This window comes from Cuculus canorus, chromosome 3 (genome assembly GCF_017976375.1).
Source record: "Cuculus canorus isolate bCucCan1 chromosome 3, bCucCan1.pri, whole genome shotgun sequence".
NCBI lineage: Eukaryota > Metazoa > Chordata > Aves > Cuculiformes > Cuculidae > Cuculus > Cuculus canorus.
Genome location: NC_071403.1, coordinates 73,178,266 through 73,188,870, shown reverse-complemented (window position 1 = coordinate 73,188,870; position 10,605 = coordinate 73,178,266). Strand labels below are relative to the sequence as shown.

The following is a 10,605-nucleotide window of genomic DNA, read 5'->3' as shown; positions in this document are numbered from 1 at the left end:
GGGAAAAAATATAGAGGTTGCATGCTGCAGGAGTCTGAAGAAAATAGTGATCTTCTGTTACAATCCTGAATTTGTTCTTGTCCCGTTGGTAGCAGGAATAAAATAGCATTACTTGTAAGGTTTTCTTTCTAGACTTCAGATATGCGAGTTTTTTGTAGAGGATGTGATTGATTTCCAGCTTCTCTCCTTTTGGAAACCCTCTGTTTAGAAACTTCTAGTGTGTAATCTTTGTAAACTTTGCTTCACTTTACCCCTGAAAGGTTTTTATAGATCTTTACATTTCAAAAACAAAGACTCCAGTCAAAGTTACTCAAAGAAGTAAGGAAAACAGCAACTAGTAGCAGTGATGGTAAGTACAACGGAGTTCCTAATACCATGAGGAAGTAGATATCTGCTGTAGGAAGTTCTGCAAACTACCTTGATACAAATGAATCTGAACCATTTATGGCAGCTACTGCATAATTTATGTGTGTATCTATATTTATTGATATCTATATCTATATCTATATCATCTATATCTCTATCTATATTTATCTTGCAGAAGGCCAAGTCACAAGATTTTGAGAAATATGCCTCTGTTGATGGGAAAGAAAGAATAAATGAGAAACTGAAGTGCCTCCTTCCGGTCAGACCATTATGAGAATTTTAAAGGAACAGGACTAGGAACTGGTTTTGCAGTCCTACTATGGCTTTCTCCCTTTTGTGTCTTTAGTGTGAAGAAAAAATACCCTCTTGTAAGTTAAAGAACAGTCACAATATGCCACTATGTTCCCATTTGAGTCACAAGAAGGATGTGTCGGTAGTGTGTTAGGCTCAAGCTCACATGATCTCCTTTGTCTCCTGAGATGCTGTTAGCAGAAAAAAATCTCCACTACTTTGAGATGATGAAGTCCCCATCAGTGATTTTCCTGTATACTCTACGGGTATGTAGTCATTTAGAAGGATATGGAAGCATTAGCGGGGAGAAAATATATCGAATTTCTCAGTTTTCTTGCTAACAGGAAAAAACTTACATGCTGGAAAATATGATGTCTTGTATTCATTACCATCAAGCAATGAAACAGTAGGATGTTCCCTACCTTTCTTGGCTTATATGTAATATCATTTATGAACTTGTAAAAAAAAAAATACATCTGAAACAGGAGTATTTCTTCAGTCACAAGGGGTTTAAATCTGCAAGTTTGTTCTTAGTGCAGGTAAGAAGAAGATAGACCAGAGAGAACATTTTGTCCCCAGTTGAGTCATCTGCTTGTCCAGCTTTTTGATTTGTTTGTTGCAGTCTCGTTTAGTTAGAGGTAATTTTCAGGCAATTTAAAAGCCTCTTTTGAGTAGTTAGATATTCTAATGATTTAAAGGGTCAAAGCCCTGGAGGGTAGAGGAGACAGAAAGAGCTCATGAGTACTAAACGATCATCTCCTGAGGGCCACTAAGATGATGAAGAGACTGGAGGATCTCTTGTATGAAGAAAGGCTATGAGCTGGGACTGTTTAGCCTGGAGAAAAGAAGCTCAAGGAGGAGCTTATCACCGTATGTAAATACCTGAAGGGAGAATGTAAAGAAGGCAGAGCCAAGCTCTTTCCTTTGGTGCCCAGTGACAGACAAGAGGCACAAACTGAAACATAGGAGGCTCACTCTGACCATTAGGAAACACTTTTTTATGGGATGCCTAGACAGGTTGTGGTTGTGCATCAAAAACAGCTGCTACTGCCTCTTCATCAAACAAAACAGCGTGATTTTTTGATGGTTAGTTTAGTTCCATATTCCTCTTTCCAGATGTTGCTGTTAATACATACAGCATCAGAAGCAAGAGAAGGAGTCACTGTAGCAGCTGTATTTTTTAACTCTGCGGTCAGAAGCATTCCTGCCTCTTATTTGGACTTCATCTTCAGAAGTAGAACACTATAATACAGTCTACAGCTAACTTTCCAATTTTCAGTAGTCTTCTGTGAGTAAATATAAGTCCTGTAAGTTCCAACATCCTCATAAGAAATGTTGGTTATGAGCTAAAGATGATCAACTTCTGAGTACTAATGTTTTGGTAAAGTATTTACACCTCCATAACAGAAAAGAAACCAAAATGAAAACATTGTTTTTGACATAGAATTGGCGTTTGTCTGCAGAAAAAATAACTGAGAGCAGCAAACCTCCTGATAGTAAAACAATACTGCACACTGCAGTTATTTCTGGGATAGTTCATGTTAGCTCAAACTACAGAGGATGATGCTGAATAAGAAAATTTAGTCCCTGCATGCTCTGTTAATTTAGCCCATTCTTCTGTTTTCCTCTTCATGTCTGCTTGCAATAGTTTTGCATTACAAGTCACAGGAGCATTAGATTAGAATTATGGAATGGTTTGGGTTCCAAAGTGAACTTAACGATCATCCAGCTCCAACCCCCCTGCAACAGGCAGGGACACCTTCCACTGGATCAGGTTGCTCAAAACCCCATTGACCTGGCCATCAACACCTTCAGGGATGGGGCAGCCATGACTTCTCTAGGTCTTCTTTAAGTACTGGAGAGCCTTCTCTAGGCTAAACAACCCTAGCTCTCTCAGCCTGTCCTTGGATGGGAGCTGCTGCAGCCCTTGGATCATCTTTGTGACCTCCCCTGGACTCGCACAAACAGATTCGTGTCCTCCCTGTGCCGAGGACTCCAGAACTGAATGTAGGACTCCAGGGGAGAATTTAAACAGGAAGAAACCTAAATTTAAACCATGAAGCCCTTTGCTAATTTAAAGAACACTTATTTATGTGACTCTACAACCTAAGTCATGTACATCTTCTTAGTTAAAAGTCCAGAGGTGAAGCAGATGTTGTATGGGGGTTTTTTTTTACTTATTTTTAGTTCTATACAAAATAATGCTATGTGAAAACTTCCGGAGGACCTTGCATTAGCTTGTAGCTCGTACATACACCCTTACTATAGTCTTACTTGTAGATTTGGGATTAGTTATTCTTTTTTATTAAGAAAGAGAAATTCTTTTTCAGATACCACCTGCAATTGCCAAGAAACTGGTGGACAGGCATCTTGCTTTCTTTTGAGGGAAAAAAAAAATAGCTAATTCCTGTATTCACAGGCAAAAATGTTCTTAACTTCTTCTTAATGTTCTTAACTTTCTGATGGGTGATTTTTCAACTATAAAGAGCTTAGAATTAGGGGGATACATATCTGTTTTAATATGCCTCACTCAGTATTTTGTTTTATTGTGTGTGAAGGACAGATTTTTTGTGGTCAAAATTCATTTTGGGTATATTGCATGCAAATAGAGCAATATTTGTAAAAGATGAGAGGCACAGAATGCTTAAAGTTTAATATAGAGATGTGAGGGTTACCTACGTTATTCATCATTTTAATTAACATCTAGATCCTTACATATCATTCCCAAAGCAAATTAAGTGAGCTAATAGTTAAATAGGTCAGATAATTAGACAGGAAACATTTATTGTGGAATGTTCAAGGGCTGCTTTTACTCCATTAGTCAAACTAGCATAAAACCATCTATCCACTTAGTATTTTATATAATATTTATTTATATTTTATAAAGGGAAAATGGGATTTATATGGAATTCAAGTGAATAAATTCAAGTGAATTTATATGGGATTTAAGTGAATTCAAGGCAAAAAAAGTTAGTAGAGGAGCTACAGATGTGTTCCTGGTGAATAAATGGAAATAACATACAAAGGGGTTTTCTCTTCTTTTCTGAAGGAAGAAAACAACTACAGTGAAAAGAAAGATGCATCGAACTATCTTATGGCCAAGGGAATGCAGAATAAAACAGTGTGAAGAAACAGCTTTGTGAGACAGAGTTAGCAATCATCTTACCCATATAAGTAGTGGTATGTTTTCCCTGCCCTTTCTGGGTAATCACTTGTGGTGTAATAGTCTGTGTTCAAAATTCTGTTCATCTTGCACTTGCATTCCACATTTTAAAAATTCATAAGCAAGAAGTTTCTTATTGTGCTCCTGCAGTAGAAATGAAATCTTACAAAAGTCAGGAATCTCACTAGGGAAGAAGAAAAAAGATCATTTGGTTGTAATCTTTAAACCTAGAGTTATTCACTAAAGCCTTTTTATAAGAAGAGCGTCTAGAGCACTTTTGTTACATGGGAAAATAATAAAATTTCTAGAAGAACTGAAGTCATTCAAGAAAATAAAAAGAAAAAAAGAGTCTGTTGATCCCCAGAAAAAAATTGGGATTTTTCTGTTGGATCTTGTGGTGTTGGTAGGATGTTTTAGTCCTGCATTTTGTATTCTCAAACCATGTTAAAAAGCTATCATCTTATCTTCAGACAGGCTAGCAACACATCAGCTGTTGTAAAGTCTCCCTTACTTCATTATATCTTGAAGAAATGTTTTCCTATAAGGGTGGCCGAGGGAAGCTGTGGATGCCCCATTCCTGGAGGTGTTCAAGGCCAGGCTGAGTGAGGCTTTGAGCAACCTGATCAAGTGGAAAGTGTCCCTGCCCGTGGCTGGGGAGCTTGGAACTGGATGATCTTTAGGTTCCTTTCTAACCCAACCTATGATTCTGTGTGGTATTGGGGTATGAGTCTGATTTGCATTTCATGACTGTTTGGAATTCTGAGTGACAGGAAAATATCTTCCAAGGTCTGTCATGCTGAGTGCAGAAGGGAATCTAGCTGTTCTCCAGCTAAAGGATAAATCATCTGGATTCTTGTTCCGGAGATCACACATTGTATGCAGAGAGGAAATGCTTTCAGTTCTGCGAGAAGCTAAGAAGGCTGAAATGTGTTTCTTTGAAAAAGTTCTAGGTAGGAATGTCTGCACAACTTCCCTGTTTCAAGTGAATTTGTGTGAGAGTTTGATGCTGGTGTGGCCTGAGGCTGGGAGAGTGGGATTTGGCTCTGTTTTTTTTTGTTTGTTTGTTTATATTTTCCTCAGTGTAACAGATATCTGAGTCTGGAAGTTTGCTTCTCATCAAATATCTGCATTTTTGCATGTGATTCGAAAAGTTTGGTGTAAAAACTTATTTTCAAGTGTGCTATTCTTCTGTATTAACATTGAATCTGTTAGAGAAGCCTGAACAAGTGACTTGTTTTGCCAAGCTGAATTCAGATAAAAGCACAGCACAAGGCAGATCATTGTTATTAAGTGACTTATGTTGGTCAACCTTGTTCTCTAACTCCAGTGTAGTCAGAACTGGTAATTATTGGTGTTCTAAATGATCAAGTAGTAATTTGCATTTAATTGTGAGGAAAGACTATTTTTTACATGGCACAGGTAGCGTAGCATGTATCAGGTCAGAATAAGCTTGTATCCCATTTCTTTTCTTCCTAGGAAATGCCTTAAATGCCTGTTTAAAACTAAGCCCATGTTTACTATTTTTCATGAGTAGAGAAGCTTTTCTGAACCTGAATTCTTTTCTTTCTTTTATAGGGCTATCTATGTAGTATCAGCGTTGTCAGGACCTGATCCAAAGACCATGAAAATCAGTAGAAATATTCCCACTAACTCTAAGAAGCTTTGAAGGAGGCTTCCTTAAAGCAAGAGCAAGGTCATAGAAGAAATAAGATAAATAGAAATGCCGACATTTAATAATAATAATGATAACTTATGCTTGTTCTGTATAGACCAAGGTATTATGTCTACTTTCTAGCTAGGACTAGTTAAACACTAGAAAGGAAGAATTATTTTATAAATATCGCCGTTATTATCTATATGATTTATATGAGTATGAATACTGCAAAAATATTAATGGAATTATATTCAGTGAAAAATGGCAAAAAAAAAAATGTATGATACATTCCCAGAATAATATCGACAAGGTCTGCTTGCAACACAAAACTCAGGGTCTTGTTCTACTTGAAAGATGAAAGAACCTAATCTGCATTCTTTCTCTATAAGAATACCAAAACTAACAAGTTTAAGTTGGATTTGCAGACATTTACCTGGTTTTGGTAGCTTGATTAAATGTTTTTAGTAGTACTTGGTCTGTTCAGACTGGAGAAGAGGATACCAAGGGGAGACCTTATTGCAGTCTATAGCTTCTTACTAGGGCAGGTGGAGGAGCAGGCACTAATCTCTTCTCTGGCAACCAATGATAGGACCCGAGGGAGTGGCACAAAGATGTGCCAGGGAAGGCTGGATAGCAGGAAAAGGTTCTACACCCAGAGGAAAGTGGAGCACTGGAACAGGCTCACCAGGGAAGCAGTCACAACGCCAAACCTGACAATATTCCAGAAACATTTGGACAACGCCCTCAGGCACACAGTGTGAATGTTGGGGTTATCCTGTGCAAGGACATAAGTTGGCCCCAGTGATTCTTGTGGGTCCCTTCCAACTCAGGACATTTTTTTATTCTGTGATAACTGAGAAATACTTGTGACTGCCTACCCAGAAAAATAGTGATTTTCTATCAGTACATTCAGTTTTAGTACTATCAATAATAATGTTAAGTTCTTATATGCTCTTTTTTTTTTCATCCAGGAATAGAAAGTGCCTTAGGAAAATTCATCTAAGCTCTGTGTCACAATAAGACTCATGAAGTGATTAAAGCAAGGACATCAGTGCAAAGAGAGAACTTTTATGTTCCAGGCTGATGCTCTAACCAAACAATCAATATTCATTTTTAGTAAGCTAGGCCCTCACAGTTCATCCAGGAATACACAGAAGATCACAGTGAGTGATTAAGGTGTGTATTTCCAAGAAAGGGTCATTGAGAAACGAAACAAAGAACTCTTCAAGTCTGAGTTTTGAATATTTCTAGGGAGGCAAAAAGAGCACACTGGCAACATCCATGAGCTCTCCAAAGATTTTGTGTCTGTTACACAGTAAATGCTGCATAAGAAAAGTACTCAAGGCATTATGAAGAGATATTACCATAGCATATCTTGTTTAGTCTGGAGAAAAGGAGACTGAGGGGAGACCTCTCTACAACTGCCTAAAAGGTGATTGTAGCAAGATGTGAGTTGGTTTCTTCTCTGTGGTAGCTAATGACAAGACCAAAGGGAAATGGCCTCAGGATGCACCAGGGGAGATTTAGATTGGGTATTAGGAAACATTTCTTTATTGAAAGAGTGGTGAAGCATTGGAACAGGCTGCCCTGTGGAGTTTCCATCCCTGGAAGTGTTCAAAAAAATATGTAGACACGGCACTTTGGAACACGGTTTTGTAGGCATGTTGGTATTGTGTTGATGGTTGGGCTTGATGAACTTAGAGGTATTTTCCAACCTTAATAATTCTATGATTCTATGATAATATTTCAGATTTCTCTTGTTACTGGAGAGTTGGTTGAATTACCTGTACTTGTCTATTTTAATATGGGTGTAACGATGCACTCTCTACCTTCTAACAGAATTGTTGTATCACCAGTACAGGACATTTGGTATGTGGTGATAGCTTGTAACCATCAGATATTATGTGTTTTCCATGTCACCTAACTCAAATTAAGACTCCTGTGCTTAGAGACAGATTGTTCCCCTTGATTCTACATTAAAAAAAACAACGTGACTGGATAAACCAGCAGTTTGGGAAAAAAAAGAATCTTGTGAATTCCACTGCAATTTCTGTTATTTATTCTGGAATGTTCACTATTTTGCTGAAGACCTATTTTCCCAGCTCTCTGCCACGGCTCAGGAGAAAAACTTTCTATTCTAATGAAAAGGTGAAATCACGGAAGAGAAAGTTTATGGCCATAGCCTTGTTCTTACAGACAGGTTATTTTAATCATCAACCAAAGCGTGGAAGCCCCTGCTTGTTACTGCAACCTTCTCCACCTCTGGGAGCAATGTTCACTGACATGAAGGCACTTTATGACAAAACGGTAACAGCTAATGAGCTACAAGATAGCAGGCATTTAAGATGAAGGCTAGCGTGTAAAGAGCCTGGAGTTCTTTGTCTCTTCTTCCTCTTCAGTTTGCTGAGTTAGTGCTAGATTTTTCCTGTTTGTCTCTCCAAACTGATCAACATGCAGCTATGCTGCAGCAGTTGTAACACAATGCCATTTCCCCAAGTGGAGGTAATTTAGCAGATGTAGCATACTTTCTCCTCTTTTATAACAAGTGGTTCTGCTACTTGGTTCCCTCCTTGGTTCCACTACCTGCTTGGTTGTGAGAACGTGTGTACGAATGTATATAACCAAAGCAACCATAATATCTTATCATTCATCACATCGTTAACTGTCTGTAATAATATTTCACTAGTTTCACTTTAAAGTTCAGAAGTAGTCAGAATCTCATTAAGAGATGAGTCATTTAATAAATACATGATCCACTTATGAAATGAGAGGGAGCAGTAGTGACAGTTCGTGGGTAAGAAGAACATAGTCTAGAGTTAGGTTTTAAATGGTGTGTAAAAAGATTTAATGTATTTTTTTAACTCTAACTGTGCAACCTTCTTGATCTAGATATGGCACTTATTTTTATGGCCAAAGCAGTTTGGACTCATGGTAAAAGTCTCAAATTTATACTTTATTTACGAACATAACTTTATAGAATTGTTTAGGTTGGAAGGAAGATCAAAGATCATCCAGTTCCAACAGCTCAGCCATGGGCAGCGACACCTTCCACTGCATCAGGTTGCTCAAGGCCTCATCCAGCCTGGCCTTGAACACCTCCAGGGATGGGACATCCATGACTTCTCTGGGCAACCTGTGCTGGTGCCTCACCACCCTCACAGGACAAAATTTCTTCCTAATATCTAGTCTAAATCTCCCTCCTTTCAGCTTAAAACCATAGCCCCTCTTCCTGTCCTTGCAGTCCCTGATAAAGAATCCCTCCCCAGCCTTCTTGTAGGCCACCTTTAAGGACTGGAAGGCTGCTATAATGTCTCCTCACAGCCCTCTCTTCTCCAGGCTTACCAATCCCAACTCTCTTAGTGTGTCCTCCTGTGGGAAGTGCTCCGGTCCTCCAATCATCTTCATGGCCTCTTCTGGACCTGATCCAACAGATCCCTGTTCTTCCTCTGCTAAAATCTCCAGACCTGAACACAGGGCTCCAGGTGAGTCTACAAGAGCAGGTTAGAGAGGGAGAATCCTGCCCTCGGAATCTAGAATATTTGCTCTTATCTTAATAAGGTGAGAATAAATAAAATTTTGGTGTTATCTTCAATGATGGTAATGACACAGGTAACCGAATACCTAGAATGCAGTTGCCTTCCTCTGCCAAAATAAGTAAGAGGCTTTCTCCACTTTACTGGAGAATTTTGACATTTATATTCAGGATATTAATTCGATATAGAAGCTGATGGCAAGAAAAAGTTCCTTTTACCATGTTTTGACTTACTTATTGTAAAGATTAGCTGGCAGATCGAGTATTAAATCAACTCTGGGCATTACTGGAGGATATTTCTATTTAGGATTGCTAATAAAAAAGCCAAAACCTGGTTTTAGGGTGTTCATTGCTTTGGCATTTCTGTGCTCTCTAGAAGTTAACTGTAATGCAAATAGAAAAAGAATACTCATTAAGTTTTATTAATTATAGCATAGGTAAATCTATTTGACATGCAATTAATATCACACAAGAAACAAATGCTGTTATATTTTCTAACATTGGAATAATAGTGAAAATTTATATAACATGCATTTAAAGGGTATTTAAAAATGAAGCTGATTTAAATTGAAATTTAACAGTGAAAAGTTATTAACTGGTTATGTGACATCAATGTGTAACTGAAAGATTTAGGTAAGTCATTAGACTGGTACAGAAATAAGGAATTTTCATGGCTATTTTCCTGATATGTAAGATTTCACAGTTTAATGTTGATTTTAATTATAAATCTTGTGTATGATTTGTCTCAATAAAGGATAGTTTTCTGTGGTCAGAATAACCATGTGTGTATACTTTATTTATGAAAGCTGAATTATAGATGCAATGCTCTCCCTTTTTTTTTTGCCATGGTACAGTGTGTTGGATGGAGATGCAGTTTGATATGTATTCTGCCTCACTTCCTCTCTTATTTAGGATTGTGGTAGGCTACTAAATAGCTATTGTGGTCTTCTCTAAGGTGATATTTATCTTCAGCAGTAAATGATACAACTCAGAGTATTTTTTTTTTTAAATAACTTTTTGGCATGTTCTATCAGTCAGCTGGTTCTGCCTAGAACATGAAATTTCACAGCTTTTTAAATATGTCAATGCAAGAAAACAAAACCAATTAGGTTTGATTTTAAAGCAAGTGAGTGTTATTGGAAGGGAATAAAAAGGTACGGTTTTGTGATGTGATCATTTCCTTTCACTTTCAAATCACCTTGGCACAGCAGAGTAAAGACCAGGCTGAGGGGAATGGTGTGATAATCCTTGGGAACATGATTTTTTTACATTAATTCCAATTTGAGTTAAAAATCTGTATTGTTGAAATGCATAAGTATTTCTGTTGTTGTGGTTCCTACGTTCATAGAATCATTAAGGTTGGAAAAGACCAACATCATCCAATCCAAACATCGGCCCAGCACCACCATGCCTACTAAACAATTCACCAAAGAACTACAAGTACACATTTCTTTTTAACACCTGCAGGGAAGGAAACTCTGTTACTTCCCTTTGCAGCCTCCTCCAGTGCTTCACCATTCTTTTGGTAAATAATTATTTACTAATATCCCTAATCCTCCCCTGGCTCAACTTGGTGCTATTACTGCCTGTCCTATGATT

At 37.8% G+C, this 10,605-nt stretch overlaps 1 long non-coding RNA gene across 1 annotated transcript; it reads left to right on the top strand.

Annotated features, from left to right (window-relative positions):
• Positions 1 to 599: 599 nt before the first annotated feature.
• Positions 600 to 9,659, top strand: LOC128851745 (uncharacterized). The gene is made up of 3 exons (XR_008449167.1): positions 600 to 923; positions 4,607 to 4,770; positions 5,396 to 9,659. It is a non-coding gene; the product is annotated as an uncharacterized LOC128851745 (long non-coding RNA).
• Positions 9,660 to 10,605: the final 946 nt, after the last annotated feature.